The sequence below is a fragment of the Mus caroli genome, chromosome 8 (assembly GCF_900094665.2).
Source record: "Mus caroli chromosome 8, CAROLI_EIJ_v1.1, whole genome shotgun sequence".
Lineage (NCBI taxonomy): Eukaryota > Metazoa > Chordata > Mammalia > Rodentia > Muridae > Mus > Mus caroli.
In genome coordinates, this window is record NC_034577.1 from 66,883,366 (window position 1) to 66,893,397 (window position 10,032).

Genomic DNA, 10,032 nt, shown 5'->3' on the forward strand with positions numbered 1-10,032 from the left:
GACACACTTTTCCCTCCTTTTTCCTCTTCTTCCCATGTTCCCATGAGTGTCTGAGATAAGTAGGATTTGAAGCAGTGCTCTGAGGACTCAGCCCGCTCCTTGCTCTGCTTTCATTGCTTCCCCAGATAGCAGCTTGATTTTCACTTTTTCTTTTGCCTTGTCATGCATGCTTGGGCCTCCTGGTGATTCCTGGTCCCTTGCCCAAGGTATAGACATTTCACATCCCCTGGTTGGTCTTTCAGCTTAAATATTATTAGTCCTTAGACAAATATTTGTGACATGCAGTGACAGGATTGGTACAGGCACAAGTGGGCTGCAATGGCCTGTTATGTTAGCTCCTGAGCTCTGCTGCATCTACCATCATATATTGTCTGACCCAGACTGCATGTGGGAGAAGATTCTACTGAAATCTATACCTTGTGGAAGATTTCTGGCAAAATTCTAAGCAACTGTCAATGACAAGCTGTTGGGAATCATAGACACTGTCACCTTAGCCACCGTAGAAGTCACACGTACAGTGAAGATTGCAGGCCAGACATGGAAGTTAGCATCCCTGTAACTCCCATATTTAGGAGCTGGAAGCAGGAGGATCAGGAGTTGAAGGTTGTCCTCAGTTTCAAAGTGTTCAAGGCTACAGCCTGGGGTATAGGAGATTGGTCCTGTTTCAAAAACAATCTACATAAACATGTGTTAGTGAAAGTACTATTTTAGAGGAACATTTACAAGTACCAGAATGAGACCAATTCTCTCTCTTTTTTTTTTTATTTTGGTTTTTCGAGACGGTTTCTCTGTATAGCCCTGGCTGTCCTGGAACTCACTGTAGACCAGGCTGGCCTCGAACTCAGAAATCTGCCTGCCTCTGCCTCCTGAGTGCTGGGATTAAAGGTGTGCGCCACCACCGCCCAACCCAATTCTCTTATTTTTAAACTATTTTTTATTTTTATCTTATGCACATTGGTGTTTTGCCTGCATGTATATCTGTATGAAGGTGTTAGATCTTTGATTTGCAGGTATTTGTGAGCTGCTCTATGGGTGCTGAGAATTGAACCTGGGTCCCCAGGAAGAGAAGTCAGTGCTTTTAGATGCTGAGCCATCTCTACCCAATCCCCCATCCCAAAGAAACAACAAAACAAGGAATTTCAGAATTTCAGAAATGCAAAAGATGAGTTTTCTCAAACTGTTGAGGTGGAAGTGGCAAAAGATGGACACTTCACACGGTAACTTTGTGGTTTTAGATGTAAGTTTTTCACTTCTATTAAGTATGTTATGGTTTTAGAGGTAAATTTTCATATTGTGCATGGGTGTGTATGTGTTGGTCCTAAATAGCATGCCACGTGGGTGGAGCTCATGGGGGCAACTGCATAGAGTCTGTTCTCTCCTTGCATATTTATATGGGCTCTTGGGAAAACTCAGGTCATCTGATGTGTGTGACAAGCACCTTTACCTGCTGAGGCATACAGATCCTTGTGCTTAAACATGAACAGTGGTAGGTTGGTATTTATGAGCCAAGGGTTGCAGCTCAGTGGTTGACTGCTTTCCTGGCATGTGTGAGGCCAGGTTTTCAATCCTAGAACCACAAGAACATGGCCTGGTTCAAAGGGTATTAATGATAGTTTTCAGTTAAATCAGTGAGGGTTTTTTCTTTTACCTGAAAGATGAGGCAGTAAGGCAAAGTTCTGGTGTAAGCACATGGGCCCAAACCCAACTGGCCTGGGTTCAGAGTGTAACTCAGCTACTTACTGTACCTAGCATAGCCCTAATTTCCTATTAAGAAATAGGGGTGCTGGGTTTGGTGGTGCACGCCTTAAACACCAGCACTAGGGAGGCAAGCAGGTGGATCTCTTAGGTTTAAGTCTAGCCTGATCTATAGAACAAGTTCCAGGACGAGAGCTCACAGAAACCTTGTTTTGAATAAAAAGAAAAAAGGGGGGGGGGGGAAAGAAAAGATGTGAGCACCGTTTTAAGGAAGAGGCAGGCTCTTCTAGGGCTGGTTCTCTCTCTCTCTCTCTCTCTCTCTCTCTCTCGCTCACTCGCTCACTCGCTCACTCGTTCACTCGCTCTCTCTCGCGTGTATGTATGTGTTAAACCCACAGGTCTCTACGTTTAATAGGATTAAAGACAAGTGCTACCATACCTGTTCCATAACTGTCTTACAACTTTGTACTCGGGTCTGAGGTGTGAGGTGCTGGTGTCTAGGGCTTTTTTTTAACATGATAGGTGGTGGGGGAACAGGCTTCTTTCTAGGACAGGAGGAGTGGGGTGGGGCTGGGGTATAAGCCCCTGTTGCCAACAGAGTGGAAAGTTCCTAGCCTTAATCTTTCATCAGACACATAGAAGAGAAAAAGGCATTATATGGGGAGCAAAGTGGCTCAGGAGTCAAGAACTTCTGGCCACCTTGAACCAAGTTTCTACTTGTGTAGGGACAGGTTTTGGAGAAGGGTTTTGGGAAAGAATTCCATGGAGGGTCCAGGGCTTTCTGATGCCTTCCTCTGCCAAAATGTTTTCAACACCTTATGAATGAGTGGTGAATTCTGTGTGCCAAGTAGTACACTAGACACCCACATATTCTACAGTGCCCGCTACCCCCCAAAATTTTTTTTAAAAGATTTATTTTTATTTATATGAGTACGCTGTAGCTGTCTTCAGACACACCAGAAGAGGGCATCAGATCTCATTACAGATGGTTGTGAGGCACCATGTGGTTGCTGGGAATTGAACTTGGCCTCTGGAAGAACAGTCAATGCACTTATCTGCTGAGCCATCTCTCCAGCCCCCTACCCCACAATTCTGAGTAACATACAACTGAGTGACAGGCCGCTCTCACTCTGTATATCAGGGCAGTGATATACGGTGTCTCGGCCTTCTGAAGCATGTGCAGAGGTCCATGTAGACCTGCCTTGGCACTCAGCCATGTTCTGGGGACATGAATGAGTGGAGGCCTCTAGGCCTGGGAAGAGCAGCAGCTTACTGGAAGCTTCACCTCTGCTTCCCTGGAATGCCAGAGCCTGTGTGAAGGAAGCTGTTTGTCATTGAAAAGGGGGAGTGTGTTAACACAGACCTGGGTGCGCAAGGGTCGGGAACAGGCGGGTCCTGTTGTGAGAGCCCAGTACACCATGTGTGGAGCATGGACTATTAGTTCTCGTGGGGAGACTTGTTTTCCCTGAGCCTAGACGTCCTCTGAGACATCCAGAGATTTCCAATATCCTGGGTTAGGAGCTCCAAAGTAGCCTCTTACCTGTCCCTAACATCTAGCCTTGCCTTTAGTTTTTCTTTTTTAGTTTAATTTTTTTTCAGCAGCCTCTAGCATAGATCTGGCTGTCACTCTTTGTAGACCCAAATCTAGAGACCTATCTGCCTCTTACTTTCTGAGTGCTGGGATTAAATGTGTACCTTGTGCCCTTTCAAACGACATTTTGTTGAAAATGGGTTCACCTGATTGTCAGGGGCTTTAGGAGGATGGTGTCCACGAGAGGGCGACAGAGCACGAGGTACAGCCCAATTTGGCCTGTTCCAAGGCTCTTGTGCAGCCTCCCCAAGGGGCCTCAGCAACCCAGTGGACCCAGGAACTCACCACCTGTATGTGATCACAAGCTTTGCCATACACTGGAGTTTATTGACATACTGCTATTTTTCTCCACTGTGGACCTAAGAAAATAGGTATTCCCCTTATAGAACAGGAAACTGAGGCACAGAGGGGTTAAAGTTTACAGCACAGAATGAAGCTGGCATTCAAACAAAGGGCACCTGATCTCCAAGTCTGTTGACTACTTGGAGACATCTTAGCAATGTTTGTTAAAATTTAACAACATAGATGAACTTGGTTTATATGCATACACAAATACACACGTGATTAATGCATGAATGAAAAAAAAAAAAAAGGCATGCCTTGCGTCTTTCCAGGCATACCTGGGTCCCTGGTTTCCCTCTTGAGGTGACTTAATTTCTTGGATCTTTTGATATAGACTTGTGGAATCTTAGAACTGGGCACAGTTTCTAAAGCCTGGGCACCTGGCCCCAAATGGATATAGAGCCCAGCCCTTGGGTTCCAGCATTCACCATGGACAAGACCTGTGTGATCATTGCCTCTTAGCCCTTTGATTCTCTACTCAGGGCATGGTAGGGTGACATCCTCTCTATCAGCCGAAGACTGAGCTATGTCTGGTTCTCTTTTATTCCTTCTTTCTCCAGGGAGTCCTTATCTTAGGCACAGCTGATCCCGGAAAATCCACTTGCTTGCCTCAGAAGAGGAGAATTAAGTATTCAGAGAGCTATGGGTTACTGTAGGCGGACTTTCTTCCCCGTGAGGTTGCCCTGGAAGGGAGGGTTTTTAATTGATGAGAAGGTTGTACCGTCTGGGTGTGGTTTCTGTCTGGGCAGCTCCTCTCTGAGGCCATCATAAAGAAAGCAGGTTGCCCTCTGTCAGGCCCCAGCTGTAGTTTGCTCCTGTTCTTTGGAACATTGGTTGTTGGGAAGGCTTTGCTAAGCATCTTGTCTCTGAGCTCAGCACAGGACAAGCCCTGAATCTCACGTTTCCCCAAAATCCATAGTCCCTTCATCTGGGCCTACTGAAGATTACATGTTTAGTGATCCAGTGACTAGCTCTGGCCAATAGCTAGTTCACAGCCTGTAATAATTAATGTACCATTTCTCTAGCTTCTCATCAGCAAGCAGTCATTCCAGGTAAGTTCCTAGGAAGGACAACATGAATGGAAATCTGTCTTCACCCCTACAAATAAGCCTTAGTTTTATGTCACTAAGGCAGTGGGTTCTTTGTTACTCATTTAATCTTATTTATCCTGACTGATACAGAAATGGAGATTTTGACAATATTTTGGACTTCCTCCCTAGCCTGTTAGAACAGTTAAAAGGCATGTTTTTAATGCAACAGTTCCCTGCTCTGGGTATTCTGCCCAAGAATGTTTTTTGTTTTGTTTTGAGACAGGGTTCTCTACTGTGTAGTGCTGGCTGTCCTGGAACTCACTCTGTAGACCAGGTTAGCCTCGAACTCAGAAATCCGCCTGCCTCTGCCTCCCGAGTGCTGGGATTAAAGGTGTGTGCCACCACGCCCAGCCAGGGATAGGCTTTATTTCACTTGGTACAGTCCCTTTCCAGGGAGAGAATATGGTATTGTCCACCTGATTGTCCATTCATGCTTGCCTGCACACCCCACTGCTCATCAGTCTATCATAGGGCTAATTCTACTTACACTGTGAGAGTTTAGGATTAAATGTGTCAATGCTGGGCCCAGGGCAGTTTCTCTGAGGTGTGTCTCAGTATTACTGAAGCTTTTAGTTCATTCATCTGTATTTGCCTGGCTGCCATGTGTGTCCTGGACACGGAAGATAGAGAACAAAGCAAGAGAGAAAGATCCAGAGAGAATGTCAGCATTGCCACCAAGAGCCTTGTGAGTCTAAGGCAATGAAACTCCATGAATGCTCTGGCTGTGGGTTCCTGGTGGCCCTATACTTTGAGATGCATCCGTGGGGCTGGCAGGGAGTGGGGGTGGCAGGCTGCATTATATAAGCCTGCAGCCTGAAAGCCAGGGTACTGTTTTGACAGTTCTGTTCACAGCCCCCACATGGACATGCTCCTTAGTTGCAGAGCTGAGTGGGGAAGGGAGCATCATGGGAGTCTGGAAGCATCTTATCCCAAGCTCCTGTGCTAAACCTGGCAGTTCTCTAGCCTGGACCCAGGCCATCTGCTCAGTCCCTTGCTCAAGCCCAGCCTGTCTGACCTCTTTTGGCTGACTCTGGGAGGGCCTAGAGAGTAGAGAAAGGACTGGCAGGGTTTCCTGAGGAGAGAGAGCAAGGTAGGCATAGGAAGTCAAACTTGGGAGGGAGCGGAGGGGACGGGAGGGAAGGACTGCTGGGGCCATGCCTCTAGTGATGGTCAACATTCTTGTTTATGAAAAAGGGCCCTCTGAAGATGCCATTCTATGGATACTGGGGGCATGCTCTTGGCACTGTAAGATAACCCTGTCCCTGTAGCAGAGCAGACTTGGCCCTGTGTCAGATTGCTGTCCTGTTACAAATAGATTAGTAGCTTGAAACAGCAGATATTCATTGCCCTTGGTTCCTGGGAGTTAGCTCAGCACAGCCTAGCTGGGACTTTTATCTCTGCTGTTATCAGGCTGCAGTCTCTAGGAAAGTTGGATTGAATGAGAACTATTTCCCATCTCCCTCACATGGCTGCTGGTACCCAGAGAGGGCGTGCCATTTAATCAGACATGTAATCCCCAGGACTAGAAAATGAATGGAAAGCCTTTGGGTTCTTGAGTGATTCCACATTGCCTTTTGGTGCCCCCATTTTAGTGGGGGGGGGGGGGAAAGCCCTGCATCATTTATTCTGCCTCTGTCTTACCTTTCCATGGGGCAGATCTATAGAAATAGAGTAATAACAGGGAACGGAATAGTGCCCAAATGAGGCTTCCTGTGAGCTTTCCCACCAAACACTGGCCGGCCTAAGGAGCTGAGGGTATTTTTGTTTGGCCCACCCCATCTGTTCTGTCTGTCCCTTTCTCTGAAGTATTGTGCCTGCAACTGTAGCCTGAGATGCCTTTTCTTGGCTCTGGTCTAGATAGCTGCAAACTGGCCATAAAAGTCCCTCCTCCCAGTCACTTTACTTTGTTGTGAGTAATCCACTCTTTAGTAACTAAAATCTGGCAGTGGAGGGACACGGTAAAAGGGATGAAGAAGAGATAAGAGCTGGCACCAAGGCCCTGCTCCCTCTCTGCATTTCAAACTTGCTGGAGTGTGCCTCCTCTGTGCACATAGTGAGATCTGAGGCTGGCTCAGCAGCTGGGTGAGGGAGATGAGAAATAGTCCTCATTCAATCCAGCTTTCCTAGGAGACTGCAGTTTAATAAAAGAGAGATTCCAGCTAGGCTGTGCTGAGCCAATCCCCAGGAACCAAAGACAGTGAGTATTTCAAGCTACTGAGACATTTACTATGCAGCCACAGACACCTCATACACTCACTACTGCCTCCTAAGAGCCAACTGTCCTCCCATTCTCCTTCTGCTTCCCACTGCCCTGAGGCCTGAGCAGAACTCACAAGCTCAAGTTCAAGGCTGCTTATTGGCTGAGGAGCTGACCTTAAATGTCATTTTGTCATTTCTGGGTTCATTTTTGGAACAATCTAATGAAAAGCAATGCTCTCCCTGATGCCCAGCTCCTTATAGTGTACAAAGCCTTTCCCTCCTATTGTGCTAGCTTGATATTCCTGACCACTCTGAGAGGCACCGAGGACAGGTCAAATAGCAGATGAACAGTCTGAGGCCCCAAGATAAGAAATGACGTGACAGGGAACCTGTGGTGGGGTCCCAATGATAGCTGTAGGGCACCTATTTGTGTACAGACAACATAGCCACACCCCTCACTTAAGGTGTCTGCCTGGAAACTTTACTACTTTTCCAAGATTCCTGTGTAGCTAGCATCCTGGATAGCGTCTAACTCATACAATCAGGATGCTCATACACAGGCTAACCTCTGAATCTGCTGAGATTAGCAGGGAGAGAAGTTCAGGGAACAGAGTATTATGTGGTCAGTGGTGGGGAACAGGAATAACCCTGGAGGTGACTTCCCAGTGCCACAATTTTCCTATGGTAGTTGGAGCCACTCAGCTCTGGCAGTCCAGGTCTGTTGTGAGCTCGGGGCCATTGATACCAAAAGCATAGGCATTTAGCATTTTGCTCAGCTAGCTAGAATGGATTTAGTTGATGCATGAATGCTGCTTGAAGTACTCTCCATAAGGAATAGAACAAAATCACTGGAAATTTCAAGAAGCAACCTCAATAACTCCATCCTTTCACCCCAGTGGAGAAAAAGAGGTGTTTCGTTCAGCATCATCTGTCAATATCTGATTGACTCTGATCGGATCATTCATTTCTCTTGTATTAGTCATAACTTCTAGAGAGGTGAGCCATAACAATGGACTGGTTAAGCCTATATCACTTAAAATTATTGTGTGCAGACAGGGCAGGACTTGTCTCCAGAAGTGTAATGAGAAATCCTGGGGCACATGTAAGGCATTAACGGACAGTCTCTTTGACATCATCATCCCACAGGAGGGAATGACTAATAGACACCACAGGGTTCATTGCTGTAACTGAGCCTGAAGACAAGGGACTGTTTCAGGAGCTGGTGTCCCTGTCTACTTGAGAGCATCCCTGATCTCCACAGCTACACTCAGGCAGGATGAAGAGCTGCTATCTCCACACCAACCATGCTTTGGGTGGAGAGAGGAAACAGACTTAGAAGGAATGAGGAACTTAAGATGTATGGAGAAAGACAGGAGCTTGATCTAGGCCTCCAAATGATTGTTGGGACCTGAATCCCAGCAGTACCGGGTTGTGTGACCCAGCCAGGGCGTCTGCCTCAGAACCTCAGTGTTTAGACCTGCAGGCTGTGGATGAACTGCAAGATGATTATGAACTCAGAAGACCCCAGTGGTCTTCAGGACAGTGGATGTAATGTTCCTATACTTGTGGTTGACCTAGGCAGGCTCCTGGAGACAGAAGGTTGATTCCCAGGGAAGGGGAGAAGGCTGCGGGTGGTGAGTCTTTCAGATTATGCAGAACTTTAGTGTTGCCATGGTGACCAAATACTCTGTGAGTAGGGTTTATTTTGGAACTTGGTCTATACAGCCACAGCTTTGTCCCTGGTCTTGTCTCTGGGTTCCCTGCTGTAGCTTTTATCCTATGAGCCCGTCTCCTGATGGCCAGGCACAGCAGTATGGGCCAGATGTAGCCCTGGCTGACAACAGGCCTCTCGACCCTTCCTACTGTCCTTCAAAACGTGGCCCTTCTCCTGTACTGAAGTGTGATGTGATGCCTGCAGTCTTTTCTTACCCCTATCAGGCCTGCTGGGCCACCTTTTGGGTTTTTCTTCTTGAGAGTAGGCAAAGGGCTGGGCTGCCCCTGCTCTCTATGCATCTGTCTATCAGAAAGCAATGCGTGATTAAGATGAAAGGGATGGATGTGCTGGTTAGTTTTATGTCATTTTGATACAAGCTAGAGTTATTGGGTGCAGAGGGAACCTCAATTGAGAAATAAGTCCATAAAATCTGACTGCACATTTGCTGCAGATGTGTACGGGGTCTAGGTCCAGCTCCTGCATGCTCTTATGTTGGTGGCCAAGGCTCTGTGAGCTACCATGGTCCCAGATTAGTTGACTCTGTCTTCTTATGGTATGGTGTCTTCTCCGACTTGCTCAATCCTATCGCCAACTCATCCACAAACTCCCTGAGCTCCAACTGATGTTTGGCTGTGAGTCTCTGCATCTGCCTCTATCCACTGCTGGATGAAGCCTCTCCAGAGACAGTTATGCTAGACTCCTGTCTGCAAGCATAGAAGAATATCATTAATAGTGTCAGGGGTTAGCTCTCCCACATGGCATGGGATTGTCTCAAGTTGGGCAGTCATTGGTTGGCTGTTACCTCAGTATCTGCTCTGTCTTTATCCCTGCACATCTTTTAGGCTGGACAAATTTTAGGTTGAAGGTTTTGTGGGTGGATTAGTATCCTCCCTTCTCTGGCATTCTTGCCTGGCTACAGAGGTGGCCACTTCAGTCTCTATATTCCCCTCTGGTAGGAATCTCAGCTAGGGTCACTCCAATAGACTCCCCATATCCTCCCCCATCTCAGGTCTCCAGCTAGTCCCAGAGATGCCCCCACTGATTTCCATTCTCACTCTCAGTTCTCTCCCTCCTTCTCTCTCCCCACAACTGATTTCCCATGCCATTTGCCTCCTCACCCCTTTTCCACTTAGTTCCCTCTCTCCATCCACCTTCAACGACTAGTTTCCATTCATAATGAGATTAGAGAGTCCTCTTTTGGGACCTCTTTATTGCCCCGTTTCTTTGGGTCTATGGATTGTAGCATGGTTATCCTGCACTTTATGGCTAGTGTCCACTATTACTACTACTACTACTACTACTTTCTTCTTCTTCTTCTTCTTCTTCTTCTTCTTCTTCTTCTTCTTCTTCTTCTTCTTCTTCTTCTTCTTCTTCTTCTTCTTCTTCTTCTTCCTCTTCCT